At 37.2% G+C, this 22,010-nt stretch overlaps 1 pseudogene; it reads right to left on the bottom strand.

The window, feature by feature from the left end:
* Window positions 1-9,818: 9,818 nt before the first annotated feature.
* LOC113305904 lies at window positions 9,819-21,624 on the bottom strand (annotated as a pseudogene).
* Window positions 21,625-22,010: the final 386 nt, after the last annotated feature.

Here is a 22,010-nt window from a genome sequence, read left to right as displayed (position 1 = left end):
TAATTCTGATTTAGTTAGACTTATCAAAGAAAAAGGATTCGGTTATTCAAGTTTAATCGAATGCCTTGACAAGAAATATTAGTTAACTAACCTAGTATTTGTCTTGTCTAAAGTATAAAGTCTAAGTTATTGTCTGAATAATTAGAGCCCGATGAGAAAAATAAAGTTGATTTTGATCTTTATTTTGGTCTTATCGAAATAAGCGATTGCATTTGTGCAGTTGGTTTAGCAAGGGAACTAACTTAGTCAATTTGTTAAACTATTAAGGAAAATTGCTTCAGGAAATTGTTTCCTTGATAACATATTGTTGATGGTGGTTTTTAGTTTAGGGCGAAAACTGGAAAAGTCTGTCTAACTGACCCGACATCAGAAGTAGTAAACCTTGATATGTTTATATTCCACAAGGAATCCGAAGAATATATCAAAATCTGATGATTGCCTATGCTTCTCTTCATATTGGATTAAAAATCAAGCTCCTAGATGAATTGTTCACTATTATAGAGCCTAATGAATATTTAAGCTCCTAGCTGCATTATTCATTAATGCCGGAGCCTGTTGAGTATTTATCCTATGCCATCTTCCCCGGATGAACTCTTAATATTGACAGGATATGATAATTAATGTTCACTCTCAGCTGGGTAGTATGAGTTTCCCGAAATGTAAACATTAAGATGTGCATGAAAATACTTAATCAGAGACAAGCAAGTTGCGCTGCTCTCTGGGGTAAAATTAGTGATTCTGTACCAACGTGCAAAATTCAGCAAATTTGACTAATTTTACGACAACTCGCAAAATTCAATTTTTTTAACCTAATTTTACTAATTTACAAAAATTAGGTTTTTGCGGCCTGCGCAATATCTCGATCCCTATTGATCGAAACTAAACCTAGGAAAACTAAGAAATTGATCCATCATGGAACTAATAGGAGGCTAATCTTACCAAAAGTTGGAAAACAAGAAATAAAGGGCGCAAACGTGACGCTTCGCCGAACGGTTTGCCCTAGCTTGCATAGCCCTACCACCGGCCGGCCATACCCGTATTGGTGCCTGTCGGCCCTTCTCTCCCATCGACCAATCAAATGGCTCCAAAACTGCAGCCTACACTCTTAATTAAAGATGAAAGTTGGCTGGTCAATGTGCTTGTTTCCTTAAGAAATTGAATCTACACGACCGGACAAGCCGCGTAATATACATCGGCGGTCCCACTCAAACTTCAGCCAATCGGAACCCTCCCAGCCTGCAAGCAGAACCTCAAACCGATCGCTCAGAGTAGGTTGGTTGCGCGACTTAAAACCCCTAATTTATGTTAGCGGCAGCGCATTACTGTTGCAAAATGATCTAGGCTAGCCAAATCGACCGACCTAGATCCTGTTAGAGCACTGCTCGGTCGAACTCGCAAGCGTTTCTATCTCAAGCTTGTTTGTCAAGTTTAGTTGCCAAAACTATAAGTCTTGATTTCCAGTCTACTTATAGCTAAGTCTCAGATTAGGATAGTAAGTGTAGTTGAGCTTTAGACTCCACGGCGTTCGTCGAATGAAGACGAAGAACTACTCAAGGGAACTTGTGGAACTTCATCACCAAAATGTATGTGGAGACTTGAACTTATCTATCACTCAAAAGTCTATCTATTCTATCTCCTATTTGAGATAAAAGTCATATTGCTATATAGACTTCAATTATACACATTTGCTATTTTGATCTGAGTTTAATTCACTTATCCATTTCTCGAAATATGTGTTGGTAAGCTTTCGCTTTAACCATGTTCATCTTTACTCTTGACGAAAGTCATTTTGAAAAGTACAATAACTTGAAAATCGCTTTGATGCTAATAGTTTGTGGATAACAACTATTGTCATCCTCTAAGAAAGTTTCAATGATTGAAATGAGAGTGTAGAACAAATAACCATGTTTGGATATAAACATAGTGTGTATTCACATTTGTGTAAAATCCAAAACCGGGAACCTAAGTATGCGTAATGGTTGGTTGTTGGAAGTCCGGAACCTAGGTTACTGGCGGAAGTTTGGGTTCCGTGAATTTCTGCTGGAGTTTGGAAGTGTGAATTGGTATGCGTACCCGTATGCGTACTGGCATAACCAAACTCGGTCTGACTACTTAGGTATGCGTACCCGTTTGCATACTTAAGTAGGTTACTTTCTAAACTCGGTTTGTTCATGAACTAAAACATTTATATAATAAGGAATGCAATCTTTTGCAAACTGTGGATATGATGTTCATGAATTGACTCGAGTGAATCAAAATCGATTTTGCTTCAATTGTGTCTTGTATGCTTCTACGAGATCCAAGCAATTGAACAAATCTCTAACTAGTTTTATTTGAGTCATTTGAACTAGTTATGGTAAGGATGAATAAGGTTGATATGAAAGTGCTCATATGGTTAACCATTGGTTAACTATTGTTGAACCGACTAAGTATACATGTTTTGGTACGGTTACTCAAACCTAAATGAAGATACATTTCATTTTTGTGTAACAAGCTAAGTTCGATCTAACAGTTGAAAGATATTAGCTTGAATCTAATCAGGTTTTCATCTAATAGTGAATATTGAATGCTTTGTTACCAAGGTAACTTAGATTGCAAACCCTGATTTGAAATCTATATAAAGGAGAACTCTAGCAACTGGAAAACCTAATCCCCACACCTCATGTGTGATACTAGTTGCGACTAGAGTCGATCCTCCTTTAACCTTAGGTTTTTCACGAAAACCTGTAGGTTAACGACTTGAAGACTTCATTGGGATTGTGAATCCAGACCCAAATATTTTATATATAGTTGCGTGTTGTGATCTTGTTGTTTTCTACTGTGATTGAGTACTATATTCTTTAAGATTTGCTCGAGATTTTATCTCCGATAAGCAAGATTGAAAAGTAGCCACAAACACCTTCGTCTCATTGTTTGTGATTCTACAATATCTTGTTTCGTTAATCGATTAAGATTATTGTGAGGTGATTAATAATACTAAGTTCTTCTTCGGGAATATAATTCAAGTTTATCAATTGGGTTCTGTTCACCTTAATTTATCAAAAGACGGAACAAAAACTCATCGGTATTTCTGTGGGAGACAGATTTATCTATTCAATAAACTTTTCAGTGTGATACAGATTTGTTTATCAAGTCTTCGACTCTCGGTCGTAGCAACTCTTAGTTGGTGAGGTCAGCTAAGGGAATCAAGTGCGCAAAATCCGATGTGGTTCTTGAGGCGTAAGGAACACAACTGTACCTTGATCAGTGTGAGATTGATTAGGGCTCAATTATATTCCAGTCCGAAGCTCATTGGTAGTAGGCTAGTGTTTGTAGCGGCTTAATACATTGTGGTGTTCACATCTGGACTAGGTCCCTGGGTTTTTCTGCATTTGCGGTTTCCTCATTAACAAAACTTATGGTGTATGTCTTATTTCTTTTCCGCATTATATTTTTTTGTATAATTGAAATATCACAGGTTCTGCATTGAATCGATCAATTGGTAAATCCAACCTTTGGTTGTTGATTGAAATTGATTGATCCTTGAACATAGTATGCATACCCGTATGCTAATTGTTGCAAGTTATTCCAAGTCCGGAACCATAGTATGCATACCCGTTCGCGTACTGGTTTGATAGTTGAAGTACGGGAACTTGGTATGCATACCCGTATGCTTATCGGCTTAAAATTTCAAGTCCTGGAATTCAACTGAGTTTGGTCATGTACGACAGTATGCGTACCGGTTCGCATACTAGCGAACCCAAACCAAGTCTGGCTACTTAGGTATGCGTACCCGTTTGCATACTTGAGTGGGTTAAGTTCTAAAATCGGTCTGTTCATGAACAAATACATTTATATAAGGAATGCAATCTTTTGCAAATCGTGGTTATAATGTTAATAAATTGATTCGAGTGAATAAAAAATCGATTTTGCTTCAATTGTGTCATGTATACTTCTATGAGAATATAAACAATTGAACAACTCTAGAACTAGTTTCATTTGAGTCATTTGAACTAGTTGTGATTAAGATAAACAAGGTTGATATGAAAGTTTTCATATGGCTAACTTCGGTTAGCTATTGTTGAGCCAACCATGTGTACACGTTTGGGTACGGTTACTCATACCTAAATGAAGTCACATTTCATTTGTGTATAACAATCTAAGTTCGATATAACGGGTTGAAGGATATTATCTTGACTCTAATCAGGTCTTCATATAACGGTGAAATTGAATGCTTTGTTACCAAGGCAGCATTGATTGCAAACCCTGATTTGAAGACCATATATGGGAGAACTATAGCAACTGAGAAACCTAATCCCCACACCTCCTGTGTGATACTAATTACGACTAGAGTCGATTCTCCTTTAACAAACCTAAAACCATTATAGGTTAACGACTTAAAGACTTCATTGGGATTCTGAAGCCAGACCCAACTATTTTCTCTGTAGCTGCGTGTTCTGATATTACTTTGTTCTATCGTATTGAGTATTATCTTCTTTAAGATTTTCTCGAGATTTAATCTCCGAAAGGTAAGATAAAAATTAGTCACAAACGTCTTCCTCTCATCGTTTGTGATTCCACAATATCTTATATTGCTACCATATGATTAAGATTATTGTGAGGTGATTGATATTACTAAGCTGTTCTTCGGGAATATAAGTCCGGTGTATCAATTGGTTCATGTTCACCTTGATTTATCAAAAGACGGAACAAAAACTCGTAGGTATTTCTGTGGGAGATGATAGACGCATTTATGTGTCTATTTTGATCCCAATTGTATATATTGTTAGTGCTCGATTTTGTGCTTATTTGGTTATTTTATGTCTTTATAGGTGTTTTTGGAGAAATAAGATTTTGCGGCGACATTGGCTCGAAAAGTTGCTCGAGGGACCCAGAGGACAGTTGCTAAACGGAACCCAGAATTGGCTAAGGAGCACCCAAGGTTATGTGTAACCCAAATTTGTCCACAACACCCAGATTTGTCCTCAGCACCCATTTCCAATAAAAATATCTCTTGCAGTTTTGGCAATCGTGATTTGGAGGAGTTTGAGGTCGATTAAACCTCTGATTTTCATAGGATAGAATCCTTATGGATCTAGGAATCTGATATGGGTGTTGAAATCGATTAGACTGGGCTCAATCGATGAATTTTTATCACAACAGAAATATATGTAAAGTCACGTGTGTGACCTGTTTTAAGGAATTTTAGAGAGATTAACGTGCTATGAACCTTCCCAAAGATTTGTATCTATCTAAGGAAGAGTTTAGAATAAAAAGGAAAGCTCAGAAACGCGTAGAAATTCCAAAACAAGAAATTGCCGCAACTTTGTCGTGAAGAGAGAGGAAGAGATTTTGGAAGATTTGGGAGAGACTTAATCGGTATTTTTGATATAAATAGGATGTTGGGACCGAAACAGGGGAGGAGGAAGACTTTCAGAGAAGTTTAGAACACCACAGAGCTCCAGAGATCGAGTTGCAGGAAAATACCATATTCTGCTGCTGCTGCTGAAGAGGAAGAACACGAAGAACATATTACACCCAATAGCAGTCGTTCATATTACTACAGCAGACCACTATCGTTGTTTAACAGTCTTAAAATCCTGTAACAGTGACGTTTGTAACACACTTACGGCGTTCCAAATCTCGGTGTTATTACCTTCTCTTCTTTTTAATCATCTTTTGAGCCATAAACAATTATTTTGAGATCATGATTAATATGAGGAGCTAAACCCCATTGCTGAGGCGATAGAGGAAGCTATTTTTCCAACAAAAAGCGGTACAATATATTTATTTAATTTATTGCAATTATTATTATGATTATTTGCCTTGAACTATTATTGAATATGATTTTTATTTGAGTGATTGTGATCTATTTTGATGGAGTATGCTTAGTTTATAGACTCTTGATGCTTCATACTTGGTATTTACAATTATTACTTTTGAAAATCTATTAGTTGCAATATTTTAGAATCAAATTAAACGACAAAATTGCATGAATATAAATATTTGGACCAAATCACTTTGAACTTGGAAAATAGTGGAATCTTAGCCTCAGTTTTCTTTTAATATTGATACAAACTTTGTCAGTGTTTGTTATAATTATTAGGGAGTTTTCTATTTAGTTTTGAATTTAAGTCTAAAGTTATCCTTCACAAGTTCGAAAATCGAATCACTTTTTACCACTACCTACAAATCACATCAATTTTTGGCGCCACCGACGCGGACTTGATTTTAGGGTTTTAGATTTATTTTACTTGTTTTTAGGGTTTTAGATTTATTTTACTTGTTTTTTATTTTTTTTTGTTCTTTTTTATGTTTTTGGGTATTCATCTTGTGTCTACAGGTTCTGGATCATAAAGAAAATTGAGCCAAAGAGTTTGGTGATTTCATAAAGACTTGGAGCTAAAGATTAAAGCAAAAAGAACATAAAAGAATACAATTTTATTTTAGATAATTTTAGTTTAGGGTTTGTTTATTTTCTTTTAGAAAAAAAAATGTATTAGGGTTTATTATTTTTGTAATTTTTCTTTTCTTTTTGGACTTTTGGACTTTGGGACATTATTTTTTATTACTCTACGGAAGGGTACTTTAAATATAAACTGTTTGCAGGGAAGGACGACAATTACGATATTGTCTCTGCACCTTGGGTTCATACACTTGACATCGGAGTCAGTGGTCCGAGTCGACTACAAAGGTTCATCCCCCGTCTGGTACGGGAGGTAAGTTTGTCGAAACACTCGCGAATCCCCTGTCAGCGAGTTACTGTCTTCCTTCGTATGCATATATGTTGAGGACTTGAAAACAGCTGCTTTAATTTCCTAGTAAAGGGCAAGGACTGGCCATACAAGATAAGGGTTCGGATTTCATCACCGTTCTCTTCTTGCCCGCCTTAGGAAAACGACACCAAACGCGAACCTAAGCCTAAAATTTTGACTAGAACGAGACCGATAGGGTAACGAGCTTAACAGGAAAGTCATTCGAAAAATATTGGTTACTCTTTTAAGCATACTTCAAAGTTCTTGACGGTTTCTGTAAGTTGAATGCGTGACTGCGCCGCCTTGTAATACCGGTGAGGCCTTGGGTATCAAAGCTCCACCGAGCTTCCCTCGCCTCTATTCAACTTACTTTGACTCGTATTGATTCCAGAGGGGTTTGCTTAAATTGTAACGAAATCCCGTTCGAAGGATTAGAAGTTGGTCTAGAAACAATCTAAATGGAGCCATCATGCTTTTTGTTTACTAGAAATCAGTAGGTTTGCTGTGGTGGAGTCAGCCTTGTTTGTGTTTGCATAGAACATCCCTTCCTTTTTAGGACTTTTCTTTTTAATTTTATTTTTCTAGTGCATGCCCGAAGTTTTTAAACGGGCTTGGAAAATAAACATTCTAGGTCGTTTGATTTGTGACAAACCTAGTAGTTCTTCTTGTGAAGGCGGGGAGCTCGAAGACTCTTCTTTTGAGTGCCCCGTTTTTGGAAACTTCAGTTTTGAGAATCTGTCTCTTCGTGAGGAAAGTACCCCTAGTACTCCTAGTCCTTTGGTAGTGCCAGAAATGGCAACTTTGAAAGCTTTGCTAAACCCAACTAGGACCTCTCGTCCGTCTTGTATCAAGTTAGCTGAAACCGAGGCAAATTATGAACTGAAACTGGGACTTTACAGATGCTCCCAATGTTTTTAGGGAAGGAGAATGAGAACCCCTATTTTCATGTTAGGTAATTTGAGGAAGTTTGTAGTACTCTGAAAATTAAAAACCTAAGTGATGATGCGTTGAAACTTAGGTTATTCCCCTTTTCCTTAAAAGATAAAGCCAAATCTTGGCTGTATAGTTTGGACTCTGAGTCAATTGAAACCTATGACCAACTTACTTCTGCCTTTATACATAAGTTTTTCCCAAGGCATAAAACATCGTCTATTAGGACACAAATATGAACTTTTGCCCAACAAGAGGGAGAATCTTTATATAGGTACTTAGAAAGGTTCAATGACTTGATATCTGAATGTCCTCATCATGGTTTGGAGAAGGTTAGGTTAGTTCAGATCCTCTACGAGGGTTTAGATTATTCAACAACAACCATGGTTGAGTCCTTATGCACAGGTGGGTTTGAGAATAAAACTGTTGATGAAGCGATGACATTTTTGAATGAAATCGCCGATAAGACCCAACAATGGGAAAATAGTAGGGAACCCCAGAAAACAATTCTTCTAAGTAGAGGAAATGTTAATAGGGTAGAAGGATCTTATGAGTCAGATGCCAAAATAGCAGCTATAGCCAAAAGGTTAGAAGCCTTAGAAATGAGCCTTCTTATTAGGTCATTCTAGTGGTAGTAGTGGAAGAAATGAGCCTTTTTGGGAAGGCCATGCTGTTGAAGAGCAAGCCAATGCTCTTTATAACAATACTAGGTTTGATAACCGACAGAAGTTTGACCCATATTCAGAAACCTATAACCCTGGCTGGAGAAACCATCCAAACCTTTCTTGGTCCAAGGGCCAGAATCAAGGTCAGTCTAGTAATGCTCAGGTTCCCTCAGGTTTTGGCTATAATAAGAATCCTTCAGCTCCGGCACAGTTTCAGAACCCTTCAGATAAGAAGATTATGAGTTTAGAAGAGTATCTTGCTATGTTGACTCGTAACACTGTGCAGTTTCAGCAATCTGTTACTCAAGGTTTAGAAGAAAATAAGAGAATAGGTCAGGCTAACTCTCAGGCTATTTCCGAGTTGAAAACCCAGGTTAGTCAGATAAATGAGTCTTTAAGAGAAGGAAAATTTCTTGTTTGGTCCTAGGCCCATATAGTTATTTATAGTAGGGTCCAACCGGATTTTTTTTTTATCCGGAGGTCCAAAATTAATTAAAACATGGAAATGTCCATAATGCCCATTACTACCAAACGTGTGTGTCTACACTGCTTACAAATTTGAGTACATATCTGGTACACTGCTTAAAAATTCGAGTACATATTTGCTACACTGCTTACAAATTTGAGTACATATCTGTCTGAGTACATATCTGTCGTACTGCTTACAAATCCGATTATATATCTGAATGCTTACAAATTCGAGTACATATTTGCTGCACTGCTTCCAGGTAGAGTACAAATCTGTAAGAATCAATGATAAATAAATTAGAAAACGTATTACATCACATACATTGTAGGATCATACAATGTAGCAACCCAACCTTCTATGTTCCTCCAAATCCATTTGCAGCACACCTTCTTTCAAACACACGTCACAACCAATTTGTAACTTCATCAAGACCACCACCGATTTCACAAGCTTGCAAATCTGAACCAACAACAACTCATGTTCCTATCATTCAAAATCTATCATTTCTTGCAATAAGTTCTGAACTGCAGCTCCAGATCATCTCCATATCCAATTCCAGTACTGAATCAAACGTAACAAAGAGCATCTATTTCAGTATTTCATATACGTACTGAATCAAACATAACAAGGAGCACTTCCTATGAGTATGCGATATATGTACTGAAGATTCATGAACTACAAATCAACAGTATGACAACAACAGGTGACAGATCTATGAAAAATAAGAGAATCGAAAGACATATTACAGTATTTCAATAAGTACTGGAGGGTAAGACTAAAAAAGGAGCAAAAACACAGCAAATAGCACTTCCTATCAGTATTATACATACATACTCATGGATCGAACCAAAAAAATTGGAAAAACTTCAAATAAAACAAAATTAGAAGAGTTTTGTATCAGTACGCCATATATGTACTGTCAATTCATACACGAAAAACAACTGTAACAAACCTAAAAATGTTATAATGTTGAACCAATGATAAATCACAAATAACCGCTACAGTTTTAGTTACCTGTAACCCTGGGAAAACAACATTGTTAATCGCAGATTCCATATCAACCCAAAGAACAGGATCTTTCTTGAAGAAAATCATGCCACCTCTGGGACCTCGTAATGACTGCAAATTGAAACAGAAGACATAGTAAACAACATGACCCTTGAACCTAAACCAATAAAAACAAATGCTGCTTGTGTTGGTGTCAGTAGTTGCAGTCTTGCAGACTTCATGAATGGGACTAGGTGTACCTTATGAGTGGTGGTTGTTACAACATCACAATATTAAAATGGGTCGGCAAGTACAGATGCAGCAACGAGACCACTTATGTGAGCCATATCCATCATGAGAAAAGCCCCAAAAAAATCTGCAATCTTCAAGAAACATAGCAGGAAAGGGAATTAGGTGTGCGTAATGGGTTAACTAGTCTGATTCTCTGATCACTAAGAATCACAACTGTTGACAATCAAAAGATATGTGTATATCATTCTCATTCGAGGATAATCGAAATCACGAGGATAAGCACTAGAACCAACAATGATGAGTTTTGGTCGAAAGAGGGTGGCAGTTTTCTCAAGCATATCATAATCAATAAGGCCTGCAAGTGAATTTGGTAATGAATGCAAATTATCAACGAATTATAAATGAACAACAATAGACCACATAGTCATTACACAATATAAGAATGCAGAGCAGCACCTGTTGATTCATCAAGACGGTAGGGCATCGATTCAAAATAAATCGAAGTCCCAGATACCCGTCTTTTAGGAGTCATAAATCCATGTGACAAGTGACCTCCATGAGGAAGATCCAGACCCTGTGCCAGTTACATGAACAAATTAATACAGCCCCATATTTTGAAAGGAGAGTTGATTACATCCCTTAGGGGTTCAAAACTGATTTCAAAAAATTGGAGAGAAAAGAGACCTCAACTTACCATAATACGGTCATGTGGGTTGAGAAGTGCAGTGTAAACTTCAAAGTTAGCAGGAGAACCAGACAGAGGTTGGACATTAACTCCCCATTTCTTTGGGTCTAAGTGAAATGCAGCCAAAGCCCTTTGTTGACAAAGTGTCTCTAGCTCATCAATGTACTCATTGCCACCATAGTACCTACATTGCAGAATGAAATGATCAAATGCATTTCAATACAAATACAGGGAAAAAATACAACATTAAGCACCATCTTTACCTTTTACCATGAAGCCCTTTGAATACTTGTTTGTGAGACAAGAACCCACAGCTTCCGTCACTGCGCGAGATGTAAAATTCTCTGAAGCAATGAGCTCCAAGCTGTTAAACTGACGATTCTTCTCACTATCAATTATTGAACGTACTTCAGGGTCTGCCTAACTTGAGAAGGTAATCTATCCGCAGTAGTAGTACCCAACTTGGGAAAAAAAGTTGAAGAACCTTTAGTAAAAAGATTGGGTTGTTGTACAGCAGCACCCATTATTGCAGCTCCACTGTATGCCTGCATCTTCTTCACTTCTCCTTAAACATAACAAGGAGCACTTCCTATCAGTATGCGATATATGTACTGAAGATTCATGAACTACAAATCAACAGTATGACAACAACAGGTGACAGATCTATGAAAAATAAGAGAATCGAAAGACATATTACAGTATTTCACATAAGTACTGAAGAGTAAGACTAAAAAAGGAGCAAAAACACAGCAAATAGCACTTCCTATCAGTATTATACATACATACTCATGGATCGAACCAAAAAAATTGGAAAAACTTCAAATAAAACAAAATTAGAAGAGTTTTGTATCAGTACGCCATATATGTACTGTCAATTCATACACGAAAAACAACTGTAACAAACCTAAAAACCATAAAAGCGTCAATCAAATCGATTTGATTATCAGAATACAATCAAAAAAACAAATCAAAAGAAGAAAACCGAACAAAATAATCAAACAAGATGATTAGAAAGCATACCTGGAAACAGAAAACAAATATTCTCCTCGTAAATCATAAGAATTTTATATTAGTACACCAAATATGTACTGTCAATTCATACACAAAAACAAACTGTAAAAAACCTGAAAACATAAAAACGTCAGGAAAATCGATTTCATCTTCATAATACAATCAATAGAAGAAAAACGAAAAAAATAATCAAAGAAGATGATAAGAAAACATACATGGAAACACAACAAATCTTCTTTTCGTAAGTCATAACGATGCATCTTCTTCTTCTTCTTCATTCAAAATAAGCTAGGTTTCTGTCAATACAGGATATACGTACTGTTGTTTCATACAAAAAAACAAATCTAAAAACAACAAAATGGAACTAGTTAGATCAAATCTAATAACGAAATGAACCAAAAACGTGATTATTCATCTAGATCTAGTAAATAATCAAGAAATCAAACATGAAACTAGTTAGATTAAATCTAATAACGAAATGAACCAAAAATGTGATTATTCATCTAGATCTAGTAAATAATCAAGAAATCAAACATGGAGATCAAAATCTTAATCAAACACCACAACGATTAGACCATGGATCGAACAAAAAAAACTGGAAAAACTTCGAATAAAACTTGCAGAGCTCGAACAAAAAATCGTTGTGATGATTAATATCGTAAGAACAAAAAATCCACCTACCGATTACACTTGCAGAGCTCGAACTCATGAATCGAACAAGGACCTCAAATAATCTTCACTTGCAAATCTCTTCTCTGAAAACATAAATTGAGAGAATGAAAAAGAAACGAACGTGTTTCTTAGCTTAAAAAAACTTGCGGGGTGTTTTGGGACTTATGATAATACGTCACGTGTCCCGCACGTGTACAGGACCTAGGCTTAAAAAATTAGGTCCAGTTTCATGTTTTCTTTTAATTATGGACCTATGCTTACTGGGCTTTAGTGGGTGGACCTGCCATTAACTAAGGCTACCATAATAGTACCTATTGGTAATTCCTAGTTAAGAGAAAGAGGTAAGTTTCCTAGTCAGACTCAACCCAACCCTAGAGGAATTAATGAAATAGGTGAAATACCATCTGATCATGTGAATGCTATTAAAACCCTTAGGAGTGGTAGAGTGATAGACAACAAGGTTTCCATGCCTGATAGTGAACATGATGTAGTTCACCCTTCTGAACCAGAAACTGAGGAGACTGATAGAGTCTCTAAAGAGACCAATGAGGGTCATATTGATCCCGGCTTTGTCCCTAGATCCCCATTCCCACAGCTGCTAGTTCCAACTAAGAGGGAGTCCAATTTTAATGATATATTGGAGGTTTTTAAGCAGGTAAGTATCAACCTTCCACTACTAGATGCAATTAAGAAGATTCCCTCTTATGCCAAGTTTCTCAAGGATATGTGTACGCGAAAGCGAAATCTTAATGTCCATAAGAAAGCCTTTCTAGCTAGTCAGGTGAGTTCTATTATTCAGAATACCACTACTCCTAAGTATAAAGACCCAGGGTCCCCTACCATTTCTTGCAGAATAGGTAAATACCGTGTTGAGAAAGCGTTGCTTGACTTAGGAGCTAGTGTGAACTTACTACCATATCATGTGTACCTTAAGCTAGGACTTGGTGAGATGAAACCTACCCAGATGACACTTCAGTTAGCTGATAGGTCCGTTAAAATTCCTCGTGGTGTGATCGAGGATGTTCTCATAGAGGTCAACAAGTTTATTTATCCAGTGGATTTTGTTATCCTAGATACCCAACCTGTCCCTGACCCAGAGAACCAGATACCGGTAATTTTAGGTCGCCCGTTTTTAGCTACATCCAATGTGATCATTAACTATCGAAGTGGTATTATGAAATTGTCTTTTGGTAATATGACTATTGAGCTGAACATTTTTAATATTAGTAAGCTACCCTCTGAACTAGATGACTCGAACATAGAAGAGGTGAACATGATAGGAACATTAGTCGATGAGTCATTACCAAACACTTTGTTAGAAGATCCATTAGATAAATGCCTAGCTCACTTTGGGATAGATTTTGATGATGATAATATGATTAATGAGGTGAATGCTTTGTTAGATTCAACCCCTTTGTTAGATACTAGTAATGTATGGAAACCTAAGTTCGAACCACTACCAGTTTCTAAGTCTACCCTAGTTCCTTCGTTAGAAGAGCCTCTAAGTTGGACCTAAAACCATTGCCAGATTCCCTGAAATGTATGTTTTTAGGCCCGTCTGAGACTTTACATGTGATTATTTCTCCCATCTTGGATATTAATCAGGAAAGTAGGCTAGTAACCGTACTTCAAAACAACAAGTAAGCTTTAGGGTGGACCATAGCAGACATTAAGGGTATAAGTCCTACTGTTTGTATGCATCAGATTTATTTAGAGGAAGATACCAAACCTTCTAGGGAGATGCAACGTCGACTAAACCCTAATATGAAAGAAGTAGTTCGAACCGAGGTCCTTAAGTTGTTAGATGCAGGCATTATCTACCCCATTTCAGACAGTAAGTGGGTCAGCCCTTTTCAGGTTTTTCCCAAGAAATCCGGTATTATTGTAGTCCAGAATGATAACAATGAGTTAATCCCGACCCGAGTGACCACGGGTTGGCGTGTTTGTATTGACTATAGGAAATTGAACAAGGTCACTAGGAAGGACCATTTTCCCCTTCCCTTCATCGACCAGATGCTAGAAAGATTAGATGGACATAGTCACTACTGCTTTTTAGATGGCTACTCTGGATATAATCAGATCGGTGTTGCCCCAGAAGACCAGGAGAAAACCACTTTTACATGTCCCTTTGGTACCTTTGCGTATAGACGCATGCCTTTCGGGCTTTGTAATGCCCCTGCGACTTTTCAGCGTTGCATGATGAGCATATTTTCTGACATGGTAGAACGGTTCTTAGAGGTCTTTATGGATGATTTTTCAGTGTTTGGTTCGTCTTTCGATGAGTGCTTGCATCATTTGTCACTAGTGTTGATTAGGTGTAAGGAAAAAAAATAGTGCTTAATTGGGAGAAATGTCACTTCATGGTTCGTTCAGGAATTGTTTTAGGGAATATCGTATCTTCTAAGAGTATAGAGGTAGATAAATCCAAAGTTGACCTTATTAAGACTTTACAGGTCCCAAAAACCGTAAGAGATATTAGGTCATTCTTAGGGCATGCAGGTTTTTATCGTCGATTCATTAAGGATTTTAGCCTAATTTCTAGATCTATTTGCAATTTGCTTGCAAAAGATATTAAGTTTGTCTTTGATGATGCTTGTTTAGAGGCTTTTGAGAAGCTTAAGAATTTACTCACTACCGCCCCCATAGTCCAGGCACCCAACTGGAACCTACCCTTTGAGATCATGTGTGATGCTTCAGATTATGCTATTGGTGTTGTGCTAGGTCAGGGAGAAAACAAATTACTTCATATGATTTACTATGCTAGCAAAACTCTGAATGATTCCCAGTTGAACTATACCACTACCGAGAAGGAACTGTTAGCCATTCTGTTTTCCTTAGACAAGTTTAGACCCTATCTATTAGGTTATAAGATCATCATATATACTGATCATGATGCTTTGAAATATCTTTTGTCTAAGAAGGATACAAAACCTAGATTGATTAGGTGAATCCTTTTGTTGCAAGAGTTTTCTCCAGACATTAGAGACAAAAAGGGTGCCGAAAATGTTGTAGCAGACCACTTGTCTAGGCTAGTTGTTAGTTCCCCTAATGATTCCCTTCCTATAAGGGATAGCTTTCCTGATGAATAATTGTTCTTTGTTACCCAATTACCTTGGTATGCGAATATAGTGAACTATCTTGTTACTGGTCGAATGCCCCAACATTGGGGTAAACAAGATCGTTCTAGGTTTTTAGCTGAGGTTAAGCACTTCTTTTGGGATGATCCTTATTTGTTTAAGTATTGTCCAGACCAGATTATCAGGAGATGTATACCTGAGAGTGACCAGTCCAGTATTATTTCCTTTTGTCATGATCATGCTTGTGGGGGTCACTTTAGTGCTAATAAAATTGTTGCTAAGATATTGCAGTGTGGATTCTATTGGCCTTCGTTGTTTAAAGACTCCCACAGTTACTGTGTGACTTGTGAACGTTGCCAGAAATTAGGAACCATTTCCCATAGGAACATGATGCCCTTGAACCCTATTTTAGTTGTTGAGGTCTTTGATGTTTGGGGTATTGACTTTATGGGTCTGTTTCCTAATTCTTTTGGTAACTTATACACCCTTGTCGTTGTAGACTATGTCTCTAAGTGGATTGAGGCGGTTGTGTGTAAAACCAATGACCATAGGGTTGTGATTGAGTTCTTGAAAAATAATATACTTACACGTTTTGGTACACCGCGATCTATAATTAGTGATGGAGGGTCGCACTTTTATAATGGACCTTTTAGGCTTTTGATGAAAAAATATGGTATTACACATAAGGTAGCTACCCCGTATCATCCACAGACTAGTGGTCAGGTAGAAGTTTCCAATAGGGAGATAAAACGTATATTAGAGAAAACATTTAATCCTAATCGGAAAGACTGGTCGTCTAGGCTTACTGATTCCTTATGGGCTTACCGTACTGCGTTTAAGACTCCCATTGGAATGTCGCCTTATCGGCTTGTTTATGGAAAGGCATGTCACTTACCTGTTGAGTTAGAACATAGAGCTTATTGGGCTGTTAAGCAGCTAAATTTTCCACTCGACAAGGCAGGAGCCCATAGGAAACTCCAGCTCAATGAGTTGGAAGAGATTCGTAGAGATGCATACGATAGTGCTAAGGAGTATAAGAATAAAATGAAACTTTTTCATGATAGAAGTATCTTAAGAAAGTCATTTTCTCCAGGTCAAAAACTTCTTATGTATGATACCTGCTTGCATCTTTTCCCTAGGAAGTTACGTTCTCGGTGGACGGGTCCTTTTTATTGTTCGCACTGTCTTTCCTCATGGAGCTGTTGAGATCGAGACATCGGATGGTAGTAGTTCTTCGAAGGTTAACGGTCAGAGATTGAAACCCTTTTTAGAGCCCTTTCCTACAGGTGATATTGAGGAGGTCCCTCTGGAGGACCCTGTTTACCCTTGATTGACCATCGAGGCGATTGTATGTTATATATTAGTTTTTGATTTCTCTCTTCACCCAGGTACTATCTTTCCGACTTCTCTCTTTACTAATTCCTCATGTTACTTTACTGTTTGGTATTGCTCTTTCATTAGAAACATTGAGGACAATGTTATATTTAAGTTTGGGGGTGGGGAAGAAACTTTTTGTTAGCTTTTAGTTGAATAAACTCCAGAGCCTAGAAATTTATGCTTATTAAGGTTGGCACTAACCAATCTAAGTGGATGGGAACATCTTGGTTGTAGGAGTTGAGGAACCAATCTGATTAGATGGAAACATCTAAAGAGTCTATTCATAAAAGCACAGAGCTCAGGTGTTAGAATTAAAAAAAAACATGGTAGTTTCGCCATATCTCGTTGAATCCTAATCCTTTTGTTTTTATTTTTTAAGTGATTTGGTGGGCCACACGATTCAATTTGTTACCTTTGCTAGGGTGGAATAGAGTGATTGAGATACCATAAAAAAAAACAAAAAAAAAGAGACCAGACCATTAGACCAACCGGAATAAATTCAATAAAGTCGACCACTGGTGCCCTTGTATATGCCAGTTGTGTTGACCTAGAGTTAGGTTTATCGACCACTGGTCCTCTTGTATATGCCAGTTGTGTTGATATTAGTCAGAACTGTATCTCATTCCATTAGGATAGGTTCACCTTGGCAGAGGCCTTCAGACAGATATGGGAAACACCATTCACTTTTAACCATCTCTTTATCCATCTTCTTAATCTTTCCATGTGATTGGTTGACTCCGGTTATGATGTACAGAAACTGTCTGAGTAGAGCTATGTCACTTATATATGAATTTTAGTATACTGAGTGCAAACTCGTGTACAACAATTGGAATTTCGCATCAGGGTACTTCTTCATGTAGTCAATAAGTATGCCAACCAAGGAGATTCTTTAGTGCCTTCCAAGGTTTTGCGTAGATAGTTAGGGTCTGGAGTATAAAGGTTTTGTGAGTATATCTCTTGTAATCCCTCCCGAGACTATAACTCGGCCACTAGGGCCACCTAGGGGTTTAAAGGCTTATTGCATACGCTAAATGCAATCGACGATGCCTGCGACAGTGAGTTAGGATTTTATTTTATTTGATTTGCTCGAGTACTAGCAAATAATAAGTTTGGGGGTATTTGATAGACGCATTTATGTGTCTATTTTGATCCCAATTGTATATATTGTTAGTGCTCGATTTTGTGCTTATTTGGTTATTTTATGTCTTTGTAGGTGTTTTTGGAGAAATAAGCTTTTGCGGAGAAATTGGCTCGAAAAGTTGCTCGAGGCACCCGGAGGACAGTTGCTAAACGGATCCCCAGAATTGGCTAAGGAGCACCTAAGGTTATATGTAACCCAAATTTGTCCACAGCACCCAGATTTGTCCTCAGCACCCATTTCCAATAAAAATATCTCTGGCAGTTTTGGAAATCGTGATTTGGAGGAGTTTGAGGTCGATTAAACCTCTGATTTTCATAGGATAGACTCCTTATGGATCTAGGAATCTGATATGGGTGTTGAAATCGATTAGACTGGGCTCAATCGATGAATTTTTATCACAACAGAAGTATATGGAAAGTCACGTGTGTGACCTGTTTTAGGGAATTTTAGAGAGATTAAAGTGCTATGAACCTTCCCAAAGATTTGTATCTATCTAAGGAAGAGTTTAGAATAAAAAGGAAAGCTCAGAAACGCGTAGAAACTCCAAAACAAGAAATTGCCGCAACTTTGACGTGAAGAGAGAGGAAGAGATTTTGGAAGATTTGGGAGAGACTTAATCGGTATTTTTGATATAAATAGGATGCTGGGACCGAAACAGGCGAGGAGGAAGCCTTTCAGAGAAGTTTAGAACACCACAGAGCTCCAAAGATCGAGTTGCAGGAAAATACCATATTCTGCTGCTGCTGCTGAAGAGGAAGAACACGAAGAACATATTACACCCAATAACAGTCGTTCATATTACTACAACAGACCACTATCGTTGTTTAACAGTCTTAAAATCCTGTAACAGTGACGTTTGTAACACACTTACGGCGTTCCAAATATCTGTGTTATTACCTTCTCTTCTTTTTAATCATTTTTTGAGCCATAAACAATTATTTTGAGATCATGATTAATATGAGGAGCTAAACCCCATTGTTGAGGCGATAGAGGAAGCTATTTTTCCAACAAAAAGCGGTACAATCTATTTATTTAATTTATTGCAATTATTATTATGATTATTTGCCTTGAACTATTATTGAATATGATTTTTATTTGAGTGATTGTGATCTATTTTGATGGAGTATGCTTAGTTTATAGACTCTTGATGCTTCATACTTGGTATTTACAATTATTACTTTTGAAAATCTATAAGTTGCAATATTTTAGAATCAAATTAAACGAGAAAATTGCATGAATATAAATATTTGGACCAAATCACTTTGAACTTAGAAAATAGTGGAATCTTAGCCTCAATGTTCTTTTAATATTGATACCAACTTTGTCAGTGTTTGTTATAATTATTAGGGAGTTTTCTATTTAGTTTTGAATTTAAGTCTAAAGTTATCCTTCACAAGTTCGAGAATCGAATCACTTTTTACCACTATTTAAAAATCACATCAGGAGACAGATTTATCTATTCAATAGACTTTTCTGTGTGAGACAGATTTTTTTATCAAGTCTTCGACTTTGGGTCGTAGCAACTCTTAGTTGTGGGTGAGATCAGCTAAGGGAATCAAGTGCGCAGAATCCGGCGTGGTTCAAAAGGCGTAAGGAATCCCGAGTGTACCTTAATCAGTGGGAGATTGGTTAGGGCTCAACTACATTCCAGTCTGAAGTTAACTTTTAGTAGGCTAGAGTCTATAACGAATTAATACAATGTGGTGTTCAAATATGGACTATGTCCCGGGGTTTTTCTGCATTTGCGGTTTCCTCGTTAACAAAATTTCTGGTGTCTGTGTTATTTCTTTTCCGCATTATATTTTTATATAATTGAAATATCACAGGTTGTGCGTAGTTCAATCAATTGGTGAATCCAACCTTTAGTTGTTGATTGAAATTGATTGACGCTTGGATATTGGTCTTTGGTACCATCTAAGTTATTTATCATATTAATCCGGCTCACAAATTTCTAATTGTTCGATTGCAGATTGATTTGAGAAATTGAGATATAACTCTTGGATGTATTTTCCTTGATTGAGTCTGATTGTCTAGTTGATTCTCTTGGAAATATATTGGAGTTAGTCCATACAGATTTCCTAAACGAAAAATTGGGTGTGGTTGTTAGATCCCCGCTTTTTCGGTAAGCCTCTGCGGTAAAATGTGATAACTCTTCCTATAAATAATCAACAAAAAAATTTACAAGGAAATAATTTTTTTTTTTAATTTCGACTAACCAGTGTGGCATTGATTTGAGAAAAATCATATGGGTTCGTCGGTGTCCTTGGAACTGGAACTAGATCTTCAAAAGAATTTTTGTAAAAAGGCATGTCCCATTGTATGTTTGGGAGTTGTGCCATAGGCTGTCCGGCTGGGCCATATGTGTATGAATGGGATGACATGGTAGGGGGTGGGTGTTGAAGCATCAAACTCCGAGGTATACTGATGTGGCCCACTCCGAGATCATCACTTGTATTTATGTGAGTTGCTTCTTTCCTCGGAGCTCCGACGCTATTACTTTTCCAGATTCGGGAATACACGTTTTATGGGACATAATGAAAGTGGTCGCTAATCTCAAGCACACCATCTTCAGATACCAAATCCAAACTGGGGGGGGGGGGTTGCATGGGATAACTATTTTCCCTACCACCTGCCTCATACATCTCTCGGCCAGATAAGCAAAAACTCTTGTTCCCTTAACAACATCCTTGAAAACAATTCTCCTCTTAGACATCTGAAGTGTTGTTTGAAATTCTTCAGTGTGTTGGTGTACACTATCCTTGAACCAGGGGTCCCAAATAACCACATCTCCCATCCTCATGTCTATCTGGGCGAGTGCATCAGTCACTGAGTGTTTGTGAGGATCTATCTTCCCCCTGCGCCGAAGGCTCGACTCATGAAATAGACAAATAGCAGGGTGGGATCTAGTTGGTCATCTATTAATCCCTCCTTCAACACCGGCTGACAGTTACGAAAATAAAAATAATAACAAAATTCTAAGATCATCCACATCCCACCCATACTTGGACAGTCGCACGAACTCCACTCATCTAGACGTTTGTACAAATTACCCATAGCGGGAGTACCCCAATCATAAGACCCAACCTCATCCAAATCATCCAACACTAGACACCAACGTTTATCTAATTTGCCACTGCGGTCTGCAAACAAAAAAGCACTGATACACCAAAGCAAGAATATTCTGGTCAATTTCTTGGCATTTTAGGTGTTGTTAACCGGTGGTTTCCTGCTTTGTATGTAATTAGCCAAGTTAGAGATACATATGGTACTTTCCTTTGAATCATATTCTCCAAATTTCAATTCCTGAGTTTTTATAAATTCCAAATGATCTAATACACTCGAGAAATACTTATCATCCATAGCTTCATAATCTTTTGACATGAATGTGTCATTGGGTAATTCTGGAATTGTCTTACCTCCTCCAATGGAAATACCGGTCAATCGAAAGAAATCCAAAGAGGTAAAACCTATCTCAAACTCACGGAAGTGAAAGGTTCTAGTCTTCTTCCACCACCTCTCACATATAACTTCACATAATCCGTTATCCGCATACTTAAAAATTAAATTGAAATACGGAAGAAAAACCACACATCCGAAGAAGGAGCATTGCCTGAGGGTTGTCATTATCAGTATATTGTATAACTTATTCACCATAGACCAATTACTCATAAATTTAAACTTTCTTAAACCTAAATCCTCACATTTATGTTCTGGTATCCCGTTTTTTTGAGATATTTCAGCTAACCTCTCAAACCTAGACAAATCGATTTCCTCAATTATCTATTCATGCAAACATTAAGGGAAGCACAATCAACATTCGAATAACAAACAAACAAACAAAATAATATTAAGGTTTGCATAATCAACATATGAATTCCCACAAACAAATTCGCATTAAGGTATGCACAAGGCTCCGATGATAACCCTCAAACAAATTCATATTAACAACATCAATTTCACCCATATAATCATTAACACATCAACTTAAAATCATATAAAATGGCCAAAAA

Source organism: Papaver somniferum, chromosome 8, assembly GCF_003573695.1.
Source record: "Papaver somniferum cultivar HN1 chromosome 8, ASM357369v1, whole genome shotgun sequence".
Lineage (NCBI taxonomy): Eukaryota > Viridiplantae > Streptophyta > Magnoliopsida > Ranunculales > Papaveraceae > Papaver > Papaver somniferum.
The sequence above is the reverse complement of the archived record's forward strand: the minus strand, read 5'-3'. Positions and strand labels throughout refer to the sequence as shown.